Below are 10,666 nucleotides of genomic sequence, written 5' to 3'. Positions count from 1 at the left end.
GCGGATGAGATGACACGCTGGTTTTTCCAACTCTCTGACTCACTCACTCTCACATCCTTGCAATGCAAAGCCCAGACATTTAAAAAAAGGAAGAATCTCTCCCTCTGTTCCAGTTTCCTTTCCGTTTCATTGGGCGGCTGGAAGAACCCTTCCCCAACAAAGCGCTCTGTCAGCTGGGCGCACCCACCCCATCCATCCCACAGAGCAACCCGAGATGCGATGTGCAGAAGCGAATCCCATTGCGCCCGCCTTCCCGAGTGGCGCGCGTGCCAATAAGAACCGGAGTCCCCTCTCCCCGCCTAACCCACCCCAAAAAAGCTTCGCCATAGGCCGGCTAGGGATGTCAGTCTTCCCTCCTCCTCCGCGCGTGCGTGCGTGCGCCCCCCCCCCATCCTCTCCCCGCTTAGTGAACTGACGCAGGGGTGAGGAGGCGAGGGACGGCAAGGCAAGGCAGTGGAGGAGTCCAGGCTCCATCCGCGCGAGCTGGCCAGGAGGAGCGCCAAAGCAGCGATGCTGCGGTTGCGCCATCTGTCAGGAGCCTGGGTGGCGGTGGTGGGAGGAGGAGGGGAGGAGACAGACTGAAGCGGCTTTGGCTTGAGTCTTGGGCACAAAAAGAGAGAGAGAGAGGAGGCAACGGAGCCGCGCAGCGCGAGCCCATCTTCCTCAGGACAAGCAGCCCGCGCGCCAGACAAAGCTGCCGCCCCCTCCTCGGCCATTTGGCGCCCCCCGGCCGCTGAGGCAGGGACGTCCACCCCACCCCACCCCCTCCTCCCGTCGCTCCTCACGTTAAGAATAGCAAGGGGGAGCGAGCGACAGATACCGCCCGGAGCTTTTTTCCTCTGGAAAGGGGACGCCTGCCGCCGCCGCCCTCCGGACCCTGCAGAGAGCGCGAGGGGGAGGGGGCGTTGGGGTGAAGGCGGCGCTGCAGACCCAAGTCCGGCTGCGCTTCAGGTAAGCACGAGAACGCGCCGCCCGGACTTCCCGCAGCCCCTGCCTTATAGAAGGGAGGGAGGGAGGGCAACGAGGCATGCGCCGGCTTTTGTACCGCGGGGCTGGGTTCCCCGCTTTGTGCTGTCGTGTGTGTGTGTATGTGTGCGCGCGCTCTTCTCCTGAAGTGGCTCTGGGAAGATTGTCTTGCTGCATGTCGTTTCTCGCGCGGAGCTCCCACCTCTAGAGCCGTGTGTGTGAACGCCAGACCAAAGGGGATGGGACCTAGAAAGGGAGTGATGATGGGACCAGAGGCATGGGTCCGTTTATAATTCGAGAGGCGTGGTGGTGGCTGGGCCTAAAGAAGATTTGGAAACCAGAACAGAACAATAACAATAACGGCATCGTCGAACATGGCAGAGAGGTGTGGATGGGGAGCCAGAATACTGTAATGTCATTTCTAAAGCATGGCATCCAACGTATTTACTAGCTCTCTAAAGCCCTGCTATTTCCATATGCCATTTGTGTCCAGCTCTTGTTGGATAAGGGTGCCCTGTGCTGGCGTCTGGGAGGAACAGTCTGCAGTTAAGAAGTTTTTCATTTGAGATTTATAGGATGTTGTGTGTGTGTGCGTGTGTGGCTGCCTGTCCCACGCCTTTGCAGAAATGCTTCATAGCTATCAAAAGCAGAGATTTGTGTGAGCTGCTGTCTGCTCTGTAGGATTGGCCCTTCTTGTGACCCTGCTGCTGACGGGGTTGGTGACTGGCGTGGCCATATGACAGGATTTTCAAAACAGGGGCACTTTGGAGATGATGCCTCTGATCTACAGAGTAGAGCTTGGGCTTTCTCAAATGAGGACTGCTGCCTGCTAGGTTCTACGTGCTGAGATGTTGTGGAATACAAAAACCTTCTTTTTAAAAAGAAGGGGATTCCGCTTCAGTATAAGGGACATTTGTCAACCCCTGATGGGGATGCATTGTGATTGCAAGAGGATCAATTAGATAATGTTTTGTGGCACGTTGAATGAGGGAGAGGGTGAGAATAACTACAATGATGTAATCCTTTAATAATTGATAGTTGTCCTATACAGTACAGTAGAGTTTTCCACATGCACAAGCTGCTTCCCCCTTCCTTCTTGGCAAAAATGCTGAAATTTGTCCAGATCCCCACCTTCTGAACTCACACAGACTGATGATTTTACTAGTTTAGAGAGGGGAGGGGGGGAAACAGCCGAGATTCATCCCAAGGCTTTATGTGCTGCAACTTAACTGCAAAAAGGGGGAGTGGGGAAAATAATAAATAAAGTGACTCCTCCCCCTCTTGCAAATAGAACTTGAAGTGTGTGTGTGTGTGTGACAAAGAAGGCTTTCAGCGAAGAAAAGAGATTCACACAATGCTCAAGGGTAGTGAGGTTTAAAAGAGACCCCCTTTCCCCCTCCCTTCTTCCTTTGGTTGTTGTTGTTATTATTTGCTTATTCCCTGGGGCTTCTTCTTTCTCTTTCTCCAGAAGATACCACTGAACTGTTCTCAGTATCTTTCCAGGCACATTTAGTCTAGTGAAGGATTCCTAACACCACACATGGATTGCCAGCATTTTGCTGTGCCTGCAGAATCACAATTTATATGTTAAAGCCAGCTCTCTCTCTCCCCCTCTTTTTTAACCTGTGAAATATTAAAAAAAAATAGAGTGATCTTTGCTGCTTCCATCAGGAAAGATGGTGAATGAAGGGAAATTAGTAGAACATCAGGGGCACAATTCTGTGCATGTCTGGTAAGTCACATCAATATCAATGGGACTTACTCCCAGGTAACCGTGTATGGGATTGTAGCCTAAAAGACATAGTGTTTGTAAAATGCTTTCTCTCTCCCCCCGACCCCTGCTCCATTACTGTGGTACATTCATTTCTTATGCTCAGAAGTGGAGACAGGGTGTGTTAGAAAGGCATGCATAGAAATTGAAAATTCTTCCAGGATACTTACCTGCTCACATGTGTTCTCAGCCCCACATTCTTCTTTGTATTACCTGAAAAAATGTGTAACAATTTGTAGTTCTTTTAAACAAACTCTTCTCATGAGAACTCTGTCAGCATTTAAACAATTGTTGAGCACTTTTGGTTATGTTTGCAGACGATACAATTTGTTGTGGTTTAGTCTGAAAGGTAAATTTGAAGGGTCCTGTTTTTGCAGTTAATTTAGTTCATCTTTCAGTGACAGAAAAAGGAGAATAGTTATTCAGATGCCCACCATTTTATTATAATTTACAGTTCTTGGACAAAATGTAAATTGAGTGCTCTAAAATAACCACTGATTGTAGGGAGCAAAGTGAAGCACGTGTTGATTCTTAAATTATGTCTGCGCTTTCTTACAGTGAAATCAAAGACAGTAAGATCCAAATTAGACATGATGGCAGCAACCCCCTGCCCATTTTAGATGTTTGGATCTGCAAACATCTCATGTAATGGGCTTCAGAATACCTATCTTGGATGAATTGTGCTTATTCTTTTTATAATTAAATTGGTATAATAAACTCTTGGTTCTAAAATTTGAGGTTGTAAAATATAATTTAATAATTTACAAGCTTTAGGGGCACAGAGCAAGTGAAATGGTAACTTTATTTGAATTACATCATGTTTAAAATGTGGGATGCAGTATTTTGGGTTGTACATACTGTATAGGATGTTTCTCAGGCTTCATGTTCAAGAAGCAAGAAGGAAAGAACAGAAAGCTGTAGCTGTTCCAGGCACTTTGTCAAATATACTATCTTCAGACTTTTCAGTACCATGCCAGAGGAAATGCTAGCATTATCTGCCTTTGCAACAGTGCCACAGTATTTTATGTGAGACAATTGGGGCAGAGAGCTGTATGTCTCTGCTGACCTTGCTATTTCAAAGAAATGCCTGGCACTTGCAAGGTGGTGGTGCTCATGTTGGTGCTACTTCATAAGGGTTGCACGGAGCTGCATATACCGTAACGCTCATATCCGAAAAACACATACCGAAAATTTGTCTTAGCATTGCTGTTGTGCCATGCAATACTTTCTTTTTCTAGAATAGCAGTACTAATTATTGCGATCGTTTTGAGCTCCTATCCAGTTCATGCAGGTCCTACACTATCTGGTAAAAGTTAATGGGATCACTTTTAGTTGTTGTATCCTGACAGTGTGGACTGGGTGTTGCACGGGTAGGCCATCATTACTTTTAAGATCTAACAGTGAGGGACTGACTGGCTGGATCCAGAGAGTGATTAATGCTTCGTTGTGGGAAAGTACATGGCTGCTGCCTTGAAAGGGACTGTGGTGTGGTCCCTCTTGAAGAGGTTGTCCCTGGATCCCAAGGTATTAGATAACTACCATTCAGTTGCAAATATTTCTTTCCTGGGCAGGGGGATTGAGAGAGTGGTGGCTAGCCTGCTGCAGACATGCATGGATAATGTGTAGGCCCATTTCAGTTTGTATTCACCATTGAAACAGCTTTGGTCATCTTGATTCTTTATCAGGGGACAAACAGTGTTTAGTATCGTTGACCATGATATCCTTGAGCAGTTGTGCAGGTTGGGACTCAGTTACAATGATTCTGCTTCTGCCTGTGGGGTCATTACCAGAGAGTAGCATTGAGGAGCTTTCGCTCAGCCCCATGACACAAGGAACTTACTTGTCCTCCATGCTATTGAAATTCCTAGGAGGTTCATTTGGGAATCTGGAGCATGGTCTCACTGATTTACTGATGACACTACATTACAAATGAATTAGGAGAGGTGGACCAATGTCTGGAAGCAGTGATGGCCTGAATGAGTGCCAGTAAACTGAGAATGAATCCTGACAAGATGGAGAGCTACGGACAGGTGTTTCTTGGGTCCAAGAATTAGGGCAATTGCCTGTTTTGGAGTGGGTTTTACTTCTCCTGAAAAAAACAGGTACATAGTTTGTGGGTACTCATTCATTCCAAGCTGTTGCTAGAAGCCTGAGTGATATCCAACTATGACTGGTTCACTAGTTATGGCCATTCCAGGACTAGGATAGCCCAGCTTCAGCAGTATTAACCTCACAGTTTGACCTTGTGACCTTATGTGGCGGTATCCTTGAAGACAGTCCTGTAGCTGCAGCAGGTATAGAATCATAGAATCACAGAGTTTAGAATTGTAGAATCATAGAATTGTAGAGTTTAGTCAAGTAGCAGGATGGGCTCAGATGTCACTAATCCTTATAGAATTGCACTCTGTGTCTGTGAGGTACCTGATGTATTTCAATGTGCTAGCACTGATATATGAATGGCTTGGGGCCGGAGCACTTAAAGGAGTGCTTCTTATAATGCCTACCAGCTCATGCTTTGAGATCAGTGGGGGAAGCACAGCTCATGGTCCAGCCAATGACTATGGGTTGTGGTGTTGTAACATGAAAATGAGTCTTCTCAGCGGTAGTGTGCCAACTGTGGAGTTCTCTTCTTGAAAAAGTGGGTCTGTCTCCTATGTTGACAAGCTTTAGGTCTGATCTTGCATTTGTTTGCCTGGGCTTGGAGGACATAAATGTGTTATGGAGTCCATGGGACAAATTCAACTAACTAGTCATGCCAGCAGAAGCCCACACAAGGACTTCCATTAGTGCAACAGGGCTTCCCCTGCTCCTCCTTCCAGGTGCCTCTCTTGCCACCCCAAGTTGGCTGTGAAGGGAATTGAGAGACCCCTAGAACAACACTGAGGTCAGGGGAGAAAGTAGAATGTTCCATCAGGGAAGCAGAAATACTTGCACTGGTGGAGTGGCCTGCTTAGCAGTACATTAAATTCCTCCCCAACAGTTTTACTATTGATGTTTGCTGCACTGTGTCTTTGATTTTAGCTACGCAGTTTTAGATGTTTTAATTATTGCTTTGTGTTGGTTATATTTTATTATGCTGCGAACCGCCCTGAACTCCTATGGGAGTAAGGGTGGTATAAAAATACATTGAATAATAATAATAGGAATGGCAGACTTCCAGCATAGCAATCTACTGTTACGGGTCTGAAAACCCTGAACACAATTCTGTGCTCTGTTGTCTTTGCACAGCGGGACATAGGATTTGAGTTTTTAATCATGTCAGAATAAATGTTCTTGACTGTAGTTCATATGTATGCTTTTGGAAAGAGTTGAGCTGCTGAAAACAGGCATTAACTACGCCTGGAACTGTGTCGTTATAATAATGAGCATCCTTTTCCTATAAGCGACATGGCCTATAGTGGATAATTGTTGCTTTACTGAGCAAATTCCATTTTTGCCTCTGTGAAGCATATACAGTATACTTCATCAAGCAATATACATGTTAGAACATTCAGATGTGCTATTAATGTTTGAGCTCACATTGGCATTAGAAAAAACCTAAGTAGTAACAATTTTCTGCTACCCATCTGCAGCAAAATATTTATTTCTTACCTTCAGTACTGGGCACACAACTCATAACACTTGTAGTAATCTTTGTTACCACTTGATAGAGATGGCATGTTTGCATTCTTTGGAAGCAGTTGTCAGATGGACAAACAGTGGGCTTTTGAAGTAGGGATTATCTGGTGATTTTTTTTCAGAGGGTGCAAATGCAAGGCATAGCATGTGACAATTTTTGCTTGTGGAGTTTTCCAACAAAGAAGATCACTTCTAAAACAGATGCTTCCTATGTATAAAACAGTGAATTTGCAGTTGTGGAATGTGTTAATACGCAACAGTTATCCTGCTTGAGGAGCCTGAGTAATGTTATCCAAATATATATATATATGGAGCATTATGTGAAGATACCATTGAGGCCAACAGCCCTATGGGCTTCATTAGGCATGATATGATTTGCAGTAAATTTATGGTCTAATAAAAATGTGATTGGATAAGTTAAAACTGTCTAGCCTCTGCAGAAGTATGATTCACATTACAGTATTTTTTAGTCATTGCAGTTAGACTGAAACTGCAGGTTTTGGGGATCCTATTTACCCCCAATTTATTATGCATTTTATTTATGCATTTTATTTATACATTCTGTTATTTGTTTATTTATATAGTCACTTTGTTTTTCCAGGCCAGCCCAAAGCAACTTACAACCAAACAAATAGACAGAGACCCCCCCTCCCCGAGATAAATTAAAACCAAGAGGAAAAAGAAATACATTAAAAATATCCTGCCCACTTCCATAATGCCACAGATAGTTAAAGGACAGAGGCCCAGTTATAAAGGGGGGGAAATGCATGGCGCGTAAAGATACACAATGATGGCACCATCATTGTATGGGGAGAGCATTCCACAAACAGGGAGCCACCACAGAAAATACTCGTTCTCATGTTGCCACCCTCAGACCTCTCATGGAGGGGGCACATGAAGAAGGGCCTCAGTTGATGAGTATGGGGTACAGATCGCTTCATATTTTTGCAATCTAGGAAACTGTAGGAAGTCTCAGTGACAGATGTTCAACAAAGTTTTGTAGCCTTAATTTGCACTGTTTGTCTTTTAAGACTAAAGTAGTAAGGTTTGCTTCCCTGTTTAGGGACATTTTTAATATTTGATGTTTTATCGTGTTTGTAATATTCTGTTGGGATCCACCCAGAGTGGCTGGGGAAACCCAGCCAGATGGATGGGGTATAAATATTATTATTATTATTATTATTATTATTATTATTATTATTATTATTAGATGCTGAGTGACTGTTAAATCTCCCTTTAAAATATTGTTGTATAGCTATATGTTAGTAGTTATGCTGGTAGGTCAAGCACAACAAGAAAAAAGAGCTAAAATTAATGCAAGCAAAATTAATAAGGCATAATTCTGTGTATACCCATGCAGATAACTGAATGCTGATGAATGTTGCAGTGAAACTCACATTTGGAAAATCCATGCATTGTTTCATGATTTGGGAAGAACTGCTCCAGCATTATTAACTTTCAATTTGATAGGAATTCAAATTGTGTGCGTCTATGTGCTTAGGGTGCAATTTGTATTTGCCTCTTTATCAGTGAAACTGAACCCTTCTGCTGAAATAGTTTGTCCAGCCAACTCAATATTGTCCACTCTGACTGGCAGCAGCTCTCTTAATGCAGACTTCCACACTCTAGTACCTTCTAAATATTTTGAACTAGTAAGTAGTCCCAGCAGCCCCAGCCAGCATAGCTAGTTGTCTAATGTGAGTTGTAGTCCAAAACATCTGGAGGGCATCAAGTTGGTCAATGCTGCTCTAATATATGACAAGGTGTTTTCAGCACTGCTACTTGGAGGTCACCTTTTTAGTGTAGACATTCTGTTTTTTAAAAACACGTAAAATGTATTGAATCCCAGAGAAAGAATAGCATTAAGCATACTCAGCACGCCTGCTTGTAATCAGATTTTTCCTATACGGTGACATGACATGGTGACTTCACATGTCAGCAATGCAGAATGATGCTGTATTACAACATGAGCATTTGCTCTTTGGAAATTCTGTTTCATTCCACATAAAGCAAAATATTTGCATCATATATGATAGTCTGTCTGTGACTGAGCAGCTGAAACTCTTGATTCCCCACCCCGTTAGAGTAATTTTTTCTAAATCCCTTCATAGTGGTGTGGTGTGCAAAGAGAGAATGGAACACTAGCATTACTATGGAGCCTCTGTGTTTAATGAATGCATCTCAGGAGTCAGCTGTTCTTCTTTTAGGGCTTGCACACGTATTACATTTTGGAAGTTCTTGCTCAGTGGAAAGGACTTGCATTCTTATAGACCAGGCTACAAACTCTAGTTAAGAGACACAGGGAAAATAAGAGGAAAGCCAGGCATGACCACAGGAAAAGAAGTTTGTGGTTGTGTTTTCAGAAAATGCAGAGAATTTCATCCTTTAGGTTTAGAGGAGGGTTTTTGGTTGTTTTTGTCTTTAGCTGGCATCTGAAATTGGAAAGCTAAATAAACTTTCCTGCCTTACACTTTAAAAAAAACTGCTGATGATCAGAGTTGCAGACTAAGGCTGCAATCCTGTGCACACTTATATGGGAGCACGTTTTATGGGACAAATACAGCTTTCTTCTGAGTACAAGTGCATATGGTTACACTCTACAATTGCCTTGTTTAGGCCTGACAATTTCACTCAGATTCAAGACTACTTCTCGCTTACATTTCCTACCTGGGTATGGAATCCTTGGTTTAATAAACAGGCATCTTGTTGATTTAGTTGAGAATGATGCATGTGTGTGTTTTGCTCATTAAATATGTACAGACAGCATCAAGAAAGAATTGAGCCACTTTTAGATATAGTTCATTGGAAAAAGTGGCAATCTTAGTGTGTATGAGCTGTTCCCAACTAATAGGAAGTTTATGCATTTTGTACTTGAGAAACATATACATTTATAAAATGTAAAGTGAGAAATTGCCTTCAGCTGGCATCTTATTTCAGAGATGCTACAGGATACCAGCAGATTGCAGAGCCTTTCCTAGAACTTTAGTGACTTCAGCTTTGCTCCTGAACCTAAGATGCAGCACATTTCTCCAGTCTTCAGCTTTTTTCTTGTAGTCACTTCCTGAACAAATAATCAGAGAAAGGAAATGAGGGCAGTGAAGGCTGATGGGGCAACATGCCTCAAGGACTGAGCAAAAAAATAAAATAAAAATTACCTATTTTCTTTCTGGAGCATCTAGAATTTTCCTTCTCATGGGCTGGGATATAAAGCACTCCATGAGGCATGAGACACCATTGCGAGAAGAGTTGTTTGATGACAACTACCCATCATGCATGGAAATACTTTGTTCATGTGCTTCAATGGATCACAGATATGGTGTACTGGATAATGTGAAATTGTACACAGTAAAGCTTGTAGTTTATAGTGAATGGGATTTATTCGTGTTCATGAATTTATCTTAAAAAATGTCCTCTCACGTTTTCTGTCTGGTTTTAGTATCCTGTGGTTTGAATTCTGAAAGTTAATCAATAGGTAGGTGCCTAAACCTGGACTTGGGAGACTCTGGTCTCTTCCAGCTCTGTGATTCTGTGGTAATCATTGTGAACCCATGAGTGGGTGGTTAGTTTGTAAGAAATGGATGGAATGGGCTTCAGAATTCTGGTAAATGTCAGGCTCAAAGGATTTCTTTTATGTTTTGTGAACCGTTACTGGAATGTGTTGTCTTTTTCTAGGTTAACTGTTCTAAAATGCTTGGAAGCACTAGCAATACCACTTTGTCCTTTCAGCTCAGGGTGACTTAATAGCAATTTCCTTGCCAATATTCTGGGCAGTGAAGGGTGCCAGAAGCAAACCAAGGGACACCTGATACCTTTTCACTCTTCCCAGCAAGCACTTTCATCTCTCCCCCAAATGATTTTTCCCCCTTTCCTTTTTGTGTCCAGGTAATTACTTTAGAGAGAGCCTTCAGTCTATTAATATGGCTTCAAGATGGAAACCATCATTCTGTTTAGCAGCCATTATTCTGATAGATGATTTCACACACATACCCTTCAGAACAAGCAACACAAAACACTACTTTCAGGGGAAATCTTAACTTTGCCTTGAGGCATTTAGTCCATCTTACACCCCAAATATATACAATCACTCATTTCTTCGTGAGCTTGTATATCTTCTACACATGAAATATGTTTAGTTGTGGCTTCAGAGGATTTGATAGTAATGCTTCTGCTGTTGCAAATTGAGCTTGTGTATTTTCCCTCTAGCCTTAATTTTGCACAGGTAACTGTACTTATTCATTTATTTAAGATATTTTTATGTTCTTTTCAATCTGTAAACCAATTCCAAAACCGGTAAAGGTCGAAGGGTTTGAA

General features: G+C 42.9%; 1 protein-coding gene across 21 annotated transcripts in view; it reads left to right on the top strand.

Annotated features, from left to right (window-relative positions):
* Nucleotides 1-395: 395 nt before the first annotated feature.
* The window catches only part of FYN (FYN proto-oncogene, Src family tyrosine kinase), a 105,885-nt gene continuing 95,614 nt past the window's right edge, over nt 396-10,666 (top strand). For 10 of the 21 annotated variants that reach the window (XM_083608586.1, XM_083608598.1, XM_083608599.1 and 7 more), the window contains exon 1: nt 408-951. The gene's annotated coding sequence lies outside the window, so the exon portion shown is untranslated. Of the gene's footprint in view, nt 952-1,034; nt 1,352-10,666 lie in introns of those variants that run through there. The other 11 variants (XM_083608581.1, XM_083608592.1, XM_083608590.1 and 8 more) reach the window with 5 other exon arrangements.

Source organism: Podarcis filfolensis (assembly GCF_964270895.1).
Source record: "Podarcis filfolensis genome assembly, chromosome: 3".
Classification (NCBI taxonomy): Eukaryota; Metazoa; Chordata; class Lepidosauria; order Squamata; family Lacertidae; genus Podarcis; species Podarcis filfolensis.
Note: the sequence above shows the minus strand (reverse complement) of the source record. Positions and strands in the feature narration are given on the sequence as shown.